The 12,876-nt window shown below is 36.1% G+C and overlaps 1 protein-coding gene and 1 long non-coding RNA gene across 3 annotated transcripts in view; one reads left to right on the top strand and one right to left on the bottom strand.

Moving 5' to 3' along the window:
- Window positions 1–12,876, bottom strand: part of GABBR2 (gamma-aminobutyric acid type B receptor subunit 2) — a 444,892-nt gene that overhangs the window by 288,930 nt on the left and 143,086 nt on the right. The window lies entirely within an intron of this gene.
- Window positions 1–12,876, top strand: part of LOC146544659 (uncharacterized) — a 28,342-nt gene that overhangs the window by 685 nt on the left and 14,781 nt on the right. Inside the window, exons 3-4 of one of the 2 annotated variants that reach the window (XR_014882383.1) lie at window positions 2,499–2,527; window positions 7,922–8,226. This is a non-coding gene — a long non-coding RNA (uncharacterized LOC146544659). The remainder of the gene's footprint in view (window positions 1–2,498; window positions 2,528–7,921; window positions 8,227–12,876) is intronic. The other variant, XR_014882384.1, reaches the window with a different exon arrangement.

Genomic DNA, 12,876 nt, shown 5'->3' with positions numbered 1-12,876 from the left:
CTCCAAGCACAGCAAGATCAGGAGATGCCCTATTTAATATCCCATACACATTGCCATCACCTCAGGTGACACCTTGGGTGTCAGAAGCAAACCTTGCACTTTTTTTAGAAATTAACTAAAAGGGAGAGATAAACTGCTAAATGAACAGAAATAGAAAGCTGAATAAGAAGTCATTTCAACTGATTCCAATCTACACCTGATATTCTGTGAAGGAGAACAAAAAAAATTTTCTACTTTTCCATTTTTACATATTAACTCACATTTTTTGCAATTTTTCTTATGTAAGCTGTATGCAGATAACCAGTGAAATGTCAAATATTGCATCATGAAATTTAGATGACATGTATGAAAAATGTATATTTTTATCACTCCTATTTATAAGCACAATCATTTTGGCAGTATATGAAGCAAGATTTGCAAGCCTAGTTAGTTTATATGAAAAATTATAATTTGTTTTCTTCCAACAATAGAAGCCTACACTGAATGTGCAATTCACAACCCTGGGCAATCTCTGGTTCTAATTATCCACACCTTTCTTGAACTTTTGCCAGAATTCAGCAAATTTTCCATTACTAGGTTTTTTTTCTGTATAGTTGGATAAGACAAACTACTTTATAAGAACCGAGTGCTTACTAATACACAGAAAATATACAAAAGCAGCATGTTTCAGATGAGCAGCATTATAGAAGTCTGAAAAATTGTTTTAATGTAGAAGACCCAAAATGACGTGAACAGAAGAGTGCAGTTACAAATATACGGAAGGTGCTACTGCATCTCAGCAAAGCAAAGGTACATTCCCCTTGATCAGAAGCAGAAAATCAAGTTTTGTTTTAGTGTGTATTTTTTCATCTATTGGAAAAGTCAGTCTATTCCAAGTGAAACATGACAGAACAACGCTAAGAACAGATGTTAACTTCCCTCAGTTTAAAAGTACGTAGTGAGCTAGTGAGTAACAGCTGGTTTCTCTCTGACTGTGTGTGTGTGTGTGTGTGTGTGTGTGTGTATATATATAAAACCAATTAAAGAAAAAAGAAACCACAAAAGAATGTGTCAAATATTTATCTTAGCTACCAGTTTTTCACTACAAAAAGAATAAAGAAGATTGCTATCAAAATGGCTTAAATATAATCGGTGGTCACAGCAGACAGCCTCAACAAAATGCCCTAATTACTGGATATTTGTTTGAACACATTACCCAATGTAATTAGTATTACAGAACACATTTATCTGAATGTGTAAAAAGGATAAATTTTCTTTAATATATTTCTATCTGATGGTGCAAGAGAAGTTTTTTGTTTAAATGGTTTGGAATTACCATGCATGTTTCACTTCCCCATCTGCCTGCAGGCATGAGTTGGCATTTGCTCTACTGCAGTGTCAGTGGCAGCCTACTGGGCTGCCATCAGGCCTGCATAGGATGTAATGTCATGTTAGGCCAACAATAAACACAACCAGATCTTTAATTAAAAAATAGGAAATGCAAAGATGATAAGCACTTGTAAATTGCACACACACACACAGTTTCAGTATAATCAGTACTTTTTGGTACTTTTGGTACTTTTTTGGTATGCTTTTTTGGTGTTTATGTGGCAGCAGAATAGGCTTTTTCATCCTCCCTATTCTCCTTCTCATTCTTGTTCGCTTTTAAAATAAATTGCCACTAAAACTAGTGGACAAAAGTAATATTGGCTATTACCTAAGGCTGAGGCAATACACTGTCCATAAACTGCAAGCCCCATTCTTAGCAGGGGAACTTCTGTGATTTCCTCAGTGCCTACAGCATACTTGAGATTTTCAACAAGTGTAACAAAATATATGTTATTTCACAACATACCACATTTCCCATGACTTCATATTCTTTGGCATAAAACACTCTGATGGGAACAGTACATTTAACTTTCAGGCATCTCATGATGTGGGAAATTTTTCTGTCAAAAAAAAAGGCAGTCAGAGCCATGTTAAAGGTTTGGATTTAGCCTGGAAGTGCGATGCATACGGGGCGTATACTGCTCCTGATATTTATCAGAGTCAGATCCTTATTTGTGTTGTCATTAGCTACTGCTGATGTAAAATAAATACATATGTATATAACACAGACAGAGGGTGTGTTACAAACATTATAAACACCCATCTGTGGTCATTAAAGTGCAAAAACAGTAAGCACTGAGCATTGCCCTATGCCTGCAGTTTGTGCTGCATCATGACCAAAACACTCAGTGCGTGGATGGATTCTGTTCTACCTGCAACATCCAACCCTGAAAAGGCTGTGCACACACACAAAAAAAGGAATGTGTGCTTCTTTTCCTGGAAGTCACCAGTCATATTGTGTAATGATGTCAGCAAGGGCATTACCAATGTCTTAGAGAAATAAATGAACAAAATGTGGTATCATATACTTGATTTCATAAGGAAATTATGAATATTCACTTACATCTACAGGATTGAAGTATTAATGGATATCTATTAATATTACACTTACAAATAACCAATTGTTGCAGGCATGAAACTTCCTGGAAGACTACAAAATGTAAGTATATAATGTTTGGACTTAAGCAGATTATCCATCTCCAGAATGGAGACCTTTCTAAAATGCAAATATTTTTAACCTATATTTTAATATTCAAAATATTTTTAGTGTTTAATAGAAGGTGAGGTTTTTTCCTTTTTCTTTCTTTCTTTCACTCTTCTAACATTCTCTTTACATCCTCTTAATGTAAGGATTTATATATCTCTGAAAAGGTTAATGCACAGGGCTGCAATGCATTTTCTTAATGCACTGAGCCAGTCAGATTACAGTCACTTGCATGTGTGAAATAATGTATTAGTATTGATGCCCTCTGTATTACTAGTGGCTGATAAGGAGAAAATTATAAAGCAGCTCTTTTCTTTCTACACAAAATTGAGGAGCAGACAAGTGAGCAGTTTAAGGTTGCCAGACCATGGGGAAATTAAGGACCTGAGTCAATAAGTAATAAACAGTTGCATTTAGGTAAGTTTCTGGTGGTGCAAATGTCATCCCTTTTAATGCACATTCTGGCACATTAGCTGGTTGCTAATCACCAGTGGTGCAGTACCTTCAAACTATGCATTAAAATACCTTAAAGAGTTGCGAAATTTCAAGTTTTAGAAACTAAAACGAAAAGCTCTTAGGATACAAGGATTGCTTCACCTTTTCTAATTTGTTTGTTTGTTTGTTTTAGATTTTCTTACCTCAGTTTTTACGTTTTTCCTTTCCCTGGGAGTCTTTCAACTACCAGTTCATTAGGCAACAATGATTTTAACTTCTTTTTAATCATAAGCAATGTGTTTGGCAAAGAATATCTCTAATAGTTTAGCTCTCACTCAGAGCCTTCTTTTGCATTTGTCTCAAATAATGTTGTTTTGTACCCATAAAACATATTCTTGAGGATGCTGATATTTCTTGTGGCACAAAGTTTTCACTGAGAGACAGAATTAATCATTAGTCTTTAATTTGTAACAGTGGCTGGTAGGTTAAAAGATATCTAGAAAGTAGTAAATGGACACTAAAAGATGTTATGTTTGTCAGTTACTGACAGCCCTTTTGTCATTGTCATTTTTCATTGTCATTTGTCAAAAAGCTTATTTGGAAGATCTTACTTTCCCCTGTTCCTTCCCCCACCCAAGCTGTCTCTTTACAAAGTCTCTCCTCATTTTCCAAGGCTATCCATGATCAGGTTTTGCTCATTGCAATAGATGTTGATATGTTACCAGAAGAACAATGAGGGCACATTGTTGCTATACAAACATTATTCCTGAAATATCCAAACTTATAATAATAAGAAAAAAAAAATAATAAAAAAAAATACAGACTATAGAAATCACTGTTCCTAAACCAATCTCACCTCTTAATTCTGAATATTTTAATGCAGCCAAGACTGTATAGTTAGAAAACATAATAAGGATTGAACATATTTACTTATCTGGTTTTTATTCTCTCAGTAATGTGTTTCAGCAGACACTGTCATACGGATACATGCTCAAAGAAGAATTTACTACTATATGATTGTGCATACCTTCTACAAACTAAACTACTAGTAGTACAACTTGTAATTTTTTGATCTTGGCAGTACCTATCATAGAATCAGAATCATAGAATCCTTAGAATTAGAAGGGACCTCTGAGGACCATCTAGACCAACTCCCCTGACTCACTAAAATAATACCTGATTTTTTAGGAATAAGAATCTAAACATTTCATACCAGCTATGCAGTATACCCTGTTTAATAATGACAAACATAACATGAATTAGGAATATGCCCTGTCAGCAAAAAAAAAGCAGTATCCTGAGATGCATTTGGCAAAGTATTGCCATCAATAAATCAAGGATGGCAATGCCTTCACTCAGCACTGATCGGGTCACAGTATTTTGTACAGTTCTGGAATCCCCAGAACAAAAGAGACATGGGCATACTGTATAGAGTCCCACGAAGGGCAACAAAGATGAATGGATTGCAGCACCTCTTCTATGAGGGGAGTCTGAGAGAGCTGGGACTATTCAGCCTTGAGAAGAGGAGACACAGGGGGACCTTACCAACATGCTATCAATTTCATACCTAAAGAGAAGATGCAAAGTGGACAGAGCCAGGTTCTTTCCAGTAGCACTTAGTGCTAGGAGAAGAGGTAGTGGGCACAAACTGAAACACAGGAGGTTCTCTCTGAGCACCAGGAGCACTTCTGTGCTGTGTGGATGACCAAGCACTGGCATAGGCTGCCTAGAGGCTGTGGAATCTCATCCTCAGAGAACTCCAAAAGCTGCCTGGCCATGGGCCTGGGGACCCTGCTCTAGGTGGTCCTGCTGGAGCTGAGTTAGGACCAAATGGGTGCAGAGGCACTAGCCTGTCTCAGCCATGCTGAGATTCTGGATGTTTTCTATCACCGAATTGTAGAATCATAAAATGTTAAGATTTGAAAAAAACCTGTAAGGTCATCCAAGTCCAGCTGCCTACCCAATCCCACTGAATCCACTAAACCCATGTCCCTCAATGCCACAAGATGTCCTTCTGCTGAGGACAAAACTGAGAGTGATGGGATAACCAATGGCAATTGGTCCATGAGAGACATTTCAAAAATGCAGAAAAGTAGACATATGGGAGAGTAAAGCTCCTTTGCAGCTTGGTCTCCACATGTCCATGCTCTGGATGCAGCAGTTCAGTCTTTCTCCAATATTTTAATAATGTTGTACACAACATAATGAGAGAGATAAGTATTTTAATGTAAGATTAATTTTCAGGTAACGGTTTCATTTAGAGCTCATAAACTTTCTAGAAAAACAAAATTTCTGTTAATTACCTCAAGCTGTGATTTTACCTTTTTTGTCTGTTGTGTCAACAAGAAACATTCACATTAGCATTTGAACTCTTACAGCTATGCAAAATAGCATTTTGTTTACTTTCAGATTTTTAATATCCTTCCTCCACCTTCTAATCTATTTGTCATTTTTTCACTGTTACCAAGACTCCCAAGAAAAAGAAGATCCCACAGTAAAAGAAGAGCGAGTAGTAGACAGTCTTCAATTTCTGCATAATTTAGTCTTTTATGAATACACTTTTTTTTTTTCCAAAATATAACAATGTGCATCACATTTTAAACTGGCTGATGACTACTGAAATTTTAAAATACAAGAAACAACATGAACTTCTCAGATCATCTGTACTGCATCCAACTTAACCCATTTTCTTATGGAACTGGACAAGTTTCAATTAAATATTCCAAGTGACACTGAGTTTAAATGACCACTGTGCTCCAGTGCCTAATTATGTTTTCTGTTAAGCCTTTGTATGTGATTCTAATTTGCTAATTTTACTTTCTAGACACAGGGTACATGACATTCTAAAGGGCCCTACTTAACATCTTTTTAGGCATTTATACAGGCACAGATGAACCATCTTTTAATAGGCACATTGATTAAGCAAATATTATGATGTACTTTTCACCAATGTACACGTGCCTAAGACCACAGGAAAAAATACAGAGAATTTTGAAAGCTTTTGAGAAGACATGATATTCTTGGTCATACAACACTGAGCAGCAGATCAGGTGAACTCTTCAGATTCCTTCAGATTCAGAAGTCAAATTATTCTCAGTTTCAACTGAATTGTTTTCTAAACCAGCTCAAAGAATTGCAATTCTTAAAATTACTTCATTCAGCGCATAATTTCTTACTTCACATTCTCTTTTTCTAAATAATTGCAAATCATTCCAAAGCATACCCTATTGTAAACAGAATTAAGAAGCTTCCCTGGCAAGTAAACTTGCATTAGAATACTAAGGATAGACCTTTAAATCAGTATGCGCCATCATGATTCTGAGTTTAAGTTACTTGAATGAAAAACGGCTGGGTGTATACTGGAAGAGGAACTCTTCTGGTGAATTCTGGAGATTCTTTAGGATGTGATGAAATTCAGTGTTTTCAAATAACAAGGACTCAGAAATACCTGAATAGTACTGAATGCATTAGCAAGGGCTTTCTGAAAACAATTCAAGAAATTTTCTAAAAACCACCTCAGAAAATTGTGAACTTAGAAAACTTTTCTCACTGAAGCACTGAAGCATGCCTTGTACTTCCTTCAAAGCAAACGGCAAGTGATAACAAGGCTAGTCTTATCTTGAAATTCAAATGCTCTCCCAAGACATGATTGCTACTTGCTTTTTCTTTGCTGCAGTTTCTTTGCTTCCTTATTTATAATAAGGAAGCGTTCTGAGAAGCTAGGCAGATTCTTAATTGAACAATTCTGGAAGATTAGGTGAGGGAGAGGGACAGTTATTTTCACTAGTGATATTCAGTGTTTCTGGTCCATACTTTCTACCAAAATGAGAAGAGAGGTAAAATATCATATCACCGACTTCTATGCAAGTGTAAGAACTCTCATTTTCCTCTGGAGGTATTCAAGGCCAGAATGGATGGGATCTTGGGCAGCCTGATCTAGTGGTTGGCCGCTCTGCCCATGCCAGGGGGCTTGGAACTAGACGATCTTTAAGATTCCCTCCAACCTAAGCCATTCTATGATTCTGTGATTTACTTATCATTTGTTTTATAGTCATATATATATAATACGTATATAAACTGTGATAGGATCATCATGTGTCTTCCTGTATGTTCCACTGCAGATACTTAAAATCCTCTAGAATTGTTATACTGCAAATGTTACCTAACACTCTTCTGCCTAGACTTCTTTTAGCTCATATTAAAAATCTAGTTTCCATGAAAACCCTGCTCTACTATTAGTGTAAATAACAGATGATAGTGAGCTGATTGTAAAAAATATAAATACTTTGCTATAATTTTGGATCACTTTTTTTTTTTTTTTTTTTTTGGTACTTTGAAACAAGATTATATATAAATTTTATGGGATACACCACTATGGAATTGCTACTATGCCAGAACGAACATTAACAGTGAAAAGTGACAGTAGAAAACAATGAGATTGGATTACTAAAAGAAAAAAGACCATGCAGATTTCCAATGTATGCCACAAAATTTTTAACATAGATTTACATTTTTTTTAATAGACTTGAAAGATTCTGGTTTGATTCATAATGACCTGTGTATATTTGTATAGAAAATAGCCGCACTCATGTACAAAAATAGGAGGTGAGGTATAGGGTAATAAGGTGTATGAATTAGGTTAAGCATGGGCAACATGCATAAGAACTACAAATTAATTTTGAACACACATAGTGCAGTGCCAGACAGCACTTCCAGCTCAAGTCTGTAACACACCAAAACCATCCTAAGGTGACTGAGCTAATGTAGCCTGTCTCTCAGTAGGAAATGATGCATGGGAAAAACTGCATGCTGACACAGTCATCAAATAGCTGTGCCATTCCCTGCCACACAATTATCTAAGTCACAGCATTCCTAAGATATTTGAACCATACTTTATTTTCTTCTTTTTTTTAGATGTCTAAGATAGAGAGATCAGAAAGTACCTTAAGAAAAAAAAAAAGTGAATTAAGAAAGATGCAGGGTGAAGTCATACTGACTTTTGCATCTTGTTCTAAACCAACAAAAGGAAGGAACAGAAGGACTATCAAGCTTACAAGACAAAAGACAACAACAACGAAAAACAAGCAAAACATAAAGAAAGATAGCAAAGACTGTGGCTCATTGGAATCTATGGTGAGGGAAATCCCCTTACATAGAAAGACAAATTCAGGACAGGGATGCTGTGGAGAGAAGATATGGCTTCAAGGAAGAGAAGACAGGTAGGTCTCTAAAGAAAAGTCAGCAGGAAAATTTATGCAGTGTGAAGTCACAGCCTTCCAGGCTGATTGTATCTCATATCTCAGGGGACAAAACCAACAGTCACAGAACAGCCATCAATTCTACCTGTGAATTTAATATAACATCTTATTTTAATTCATTGGTTTTGCTTCTACCTTTAATACTTCATTAAGTTAAATCTAGATGATGATGATGATGATGATTATTATTGTCATTAGCTGTCTCAGCTTAAGGGTAGCTGGTAGATGGTGAAACCACTGTGCTGATCCCTTTCTCAGGTTGTAGTCGTGGTTCAACTACTTGAGCCTTTGTTTCCTCTGATCTTTAATAACTTTTGTAATATATAGAATCATATACTGGCTTGGGTTGGAAAGGGCACAAAGGATCATTAAGTTCCAACCCACCTGCCACAGGCAGGGTTCACCAAACTCCAGATTCAGTATTAGACCAGGCTGACCAGGGCCCCATCCAACCTGGCCTTGAAACAGAGTTGTTGAAAGAGTGATGTGGAATGAAGTTGCTTAATAATTAAGAAGAGAATTTCAAACTGCAATACAATATCTGTATTACGCTTATAGTGTTTTTGAACTTCTTAATTTGTTATAGATCCATAGAGATTTGAGATACCGAATGTAAAGGAGTTTAAGACCTTTCCACCTGATTGCTGTTGCTGACATATTACATATGTTGAAGGGATACTGAGAGAAGTTACAGCTTTTTCTGGAAAGAGAATTTTGTTGTAGATTCACTTTCCATTTGGGTAGATTTCCAACTCCAAGCCTTCTGAGTGGTTTCCACTCTTCTGGTTGAAGGTGTTGGAGTGGATGACTGTAAGAACTGCAGCAGTTACAGTATTAGTCACGAGTTTGCAGAAACAGAAGAGATTACTGTGCACTTATTTTTTGAGTTAACACAGTGTCTGATACCCGTTTCTATTTTACTTTATATCACTGTTCACAGCATCATCTTGCTGGCAGTTGAGATCAGAATAAATCACTCAGGAGGAGGATGCTGTCACCAAGATGCGACAGTAATGAAGAAAGAAAATAAATAAGAAATAAATGCTAGACATATTAGTAAAGTTAGGCTTCTGCTTTACTAACTGAAAGAAAGAAGCTCCAGAAAGTGACAATAATAAAGCGGTGTTTAAAGAGAGTAGTTAATTTTTTTCCATGTTGATACAAGGAAATTCACTAGGAAACATACTTCAGAGTACATCTGCTGCACTTGGAGTTTTCTATCCTGAAAATCAATATTATTTAATTTCTAAAATGAGGATAAGGTGCATGAGATAAAAATACCACATTTTCATTGCTACCCTATGTTCCAAAACTAATCCTCAAATAATATTTCAGTATTCAGTATTAGATTTACTCAATATTCCACGTAAGAGCAAAACATAAATTTTCTAAATATGATTTTCTTTTCAATATTTAATTTATATTCATCAGCTAGTGCCATATATAAAACAAATAAACTAAGGAGGAAAAATAAAAATAAAAATCAAGGAATGAAACGCAGTCTGCTGCCTGATAAACACCAGAAGACAATTCAAGAAATTCAATGCCAGGCTATACATGACACTCACTCTTTTTCTATTCATAAAAAATAGTGACATATTACGAACTAAAATTTGGAGTTTGCATTACTGCTTTTAGAGTCTATGCTTACTATTTTCTGAAGCCAGTGAAGTCTAGTTTTGAATAAAGAAAAATATTAGTTTTTAATTCAATTGATAGCTTATAATGATATTTTGAGCCAATAAGTTTTATTGTTAAACACAAAATAAAAGCTTCAAAATGAGAGTGCCTCAGATTCAGGAAGCAATAACCAGCTACGTAACATAAATAAGCAGTAACACAGGGAATCAGAAGTGGGGTTGTTGGGGAGTATGGGTGCTGTTTTGTATGTAAGAGTGGGAGCAATTCAGAAAGCAATTCTGAGATAAAGGAAGCTGGTCTCTGGCAGATTAAAGCATTGCTGCCTAGTTTTATATAGGACACCATTGCTTTCTTTGGGCTGACACTTATTAGGTGGAACTGGCAAATTTCTTTGTTTATGGCAATTAAAAGACACAAAGTTTCAATTCTGGACTGTGGAGGCTTGGTTGACATGAAGCATAACTGACCTACCCTAATTTCAAGACCAGTACTTTTTCATTTTACTTCATGTGCATTTGCAGAATCATAGAAAGGAGAACCCAAATTTATGCATCAATCAGCACCAAAGTAAAAAGTAGTACAGGTCCTAGTATTGCAACTGTAATAAAGAAATGACAGTTTGAAAGAGAACTCATTAGAATAAGCCATTTAAATGTCAAAGAAGATGGTGAAGAGAATATTTGTGAAGAAAGTAGGTTACAAGAAAGACATGAGCTTTGTAGAATGAGTGTAGCAAAGAGCAGCGAAGACAACCAGTGACTGGAATATCTCTCACAAGAGGCAGAGGACACAAACTGGAACCCAGGAGATTCCATCTGAGCATTGGGAACAACTTCTACACTGCTCCTGATGAGGCTGTAGAATCTCCTCCTTGGAAATCTTAAAAGCCACCTGGACATGGGCAGCTGGCTTTAGCCGAACTTGTTTTGAGCAATCTCTGAATGTGTTTTCCAGCCTCAGTTGGTCTGTGACTATTACAAGAGTGACTGCAGTTGTCAAAGGCTAATATTAACTCTATTCTACAGCAATGTCAGAAACTTACCAGAGAGTATCAAAGAGGTGGCTAAATTTTTAATTGTTTTCAATTTATAAATCACAATGTGAGAAGTACGTACATTCTTAAATCTGAATCTATAGATGTGTTTTGAGGATTACCGGATTAAACAGCTTGTGATATAAAAAAGGCTAGTGTAAATAATGATAACAGAAAAGCATGAATTTTTTTTTCCTCATAGAGACCTATATGGTGTTCTAAAATAATTCAATGCAATTAAGTTTTCACTTTATCGGAAATCAACTTTAGTAAAATAGAGTAAATACAGAAAATGTCATCTGAGATGTGGCTAAAATTTTGGACTTCCAAGCAAAATTTAAATTTTCATTTCTGAACTTGCAAATCTCAAACTCCTGTGAACTCCATTGATTGCTTTATCTCAGTAATAATCATAGAACAAGTGGGTACCCTCAGAAGTTCAGTCTACGTAAAAGTCTTAAGATGGTGAAAAAATAAACTCTTCCTACACAAAGATCAGTTACAATCACCGTAATTGATTTCTCTTCTAGACAACAACAGAACATGTCATCCCCTACCACATCGCTCCAAAAATGAAGGTGTCGCAAAAACCATTTGCAAATAAAGTAGACACGTTTTCCCTTGCTGGCTGAGTACTGGCCATAGAAAAGTTAAGAGGCTTCGCAAGAATCAAGAGGAGTGCAGAGGGTCTTCACTGGCAACAGGACGGGAAGTTTTCCTTTGCTCCATTCTCCAGGACAGCTCTGTTCCTGTGACTATCACTCCTCATGGAGCATTATGGAATTGTGCACAAGCCTGACAGGCCAAACGCTCCCTGAAGATAGCACCCAACTGCCAGTTTTGGTGATCTACGTCCAGAAAAATCAAGCTTTGATAATCATGAAATGATTTGTTGGCTAGAATATGGGAAGATTTAACAACTGCTACTTCAGCTGCAGTGATTTAAATTCTCATTTAACAGACTTGGTTCTGCAATGCTACTTTTATCTTCTAATTTAACATGACAAAATATTCAGTCTACACCTCACAGCTGCACAGGTGATAGTATAACAAGATGCAATAATTACATTTTTACCATCTCAGTTGTTATTAACACTTGAGTTCAAAGCTATATGTAGTTTTTAGCTACTACTTTCAGAATTAAGACTGCAGTAGGTGAGAACATCTTTGCTAGTAACTGCCTTCTAACAGCAGAGATTTTCTGCACCAGTTGTGTGTTTTTTTTCCTAACTTATTTGCTAACAACTAAATTAAAAAAAAAAAATCAGCATTTCATATAGCACTATAAACTACATCAGAAATGTTTTCATTTCCACACATCGTTTTCAGATCTCTAGAAACTGTGAAAGCCATAATCCCTGCAGATTTCTCTGTCCACACAAGGCATCAAATTGCACCATAAATATTTTGATGTTCTACAGGCACATGAATAAGCTAAAGATGGACATATCCAATGCACATTGATAGCATTTGTACGCAGGAAATAATGTCCATGTAGCAAAACCAAAGAAAACACACAGCTTTATTTAGATATATACCAAGATGTGCTCTTAAACACCAAGCACCAGGAAAGATTGTAGTTATGATAGTTAGCCCCTGCAATACCCTACTGACATTCAGTGATAGCCAAACACTTCAGCAAATATTAAGAATTTCTAGAAAAACACCACAGCACGAAATAGCACACAATGTCCTTATGGCACACTACTTAGATCCATGATGTCTCCCTACCTAAAATATGTTTCTAGTTCTCTTTTGCCTATTCCATCTCAAAAATGAGATAGTCAAAACAAAGCAGGTATAGGAAAGGGTGCCAAGAACAATCAAAAACATGGAATGATTGCTATAGTGGGATACTAAAGTAGCCAGAGATGGATACAATTGAGTTTGCAAACTGTAAGAAAACAAAAAAGACTAGAGAATTGGTTGAGTGAGAA

This window comes from Meleagris gallopavo, chromosome 3, assembly GCF_905368555.1.
Source record: "Meleagris gallopavo chromosome 3, MGAL_WU_HG_1.1, whole genome shotgun sequence".
Lineage (NCBI taxonomy): Eukaryota > Metazoa > Chordata > Aves > Galliformes > Phasianidae > Meleagris > Meleagris gallopavo.
This window is presented reverse-complemented; position numbering and strand designations above follow the sequence as displayed.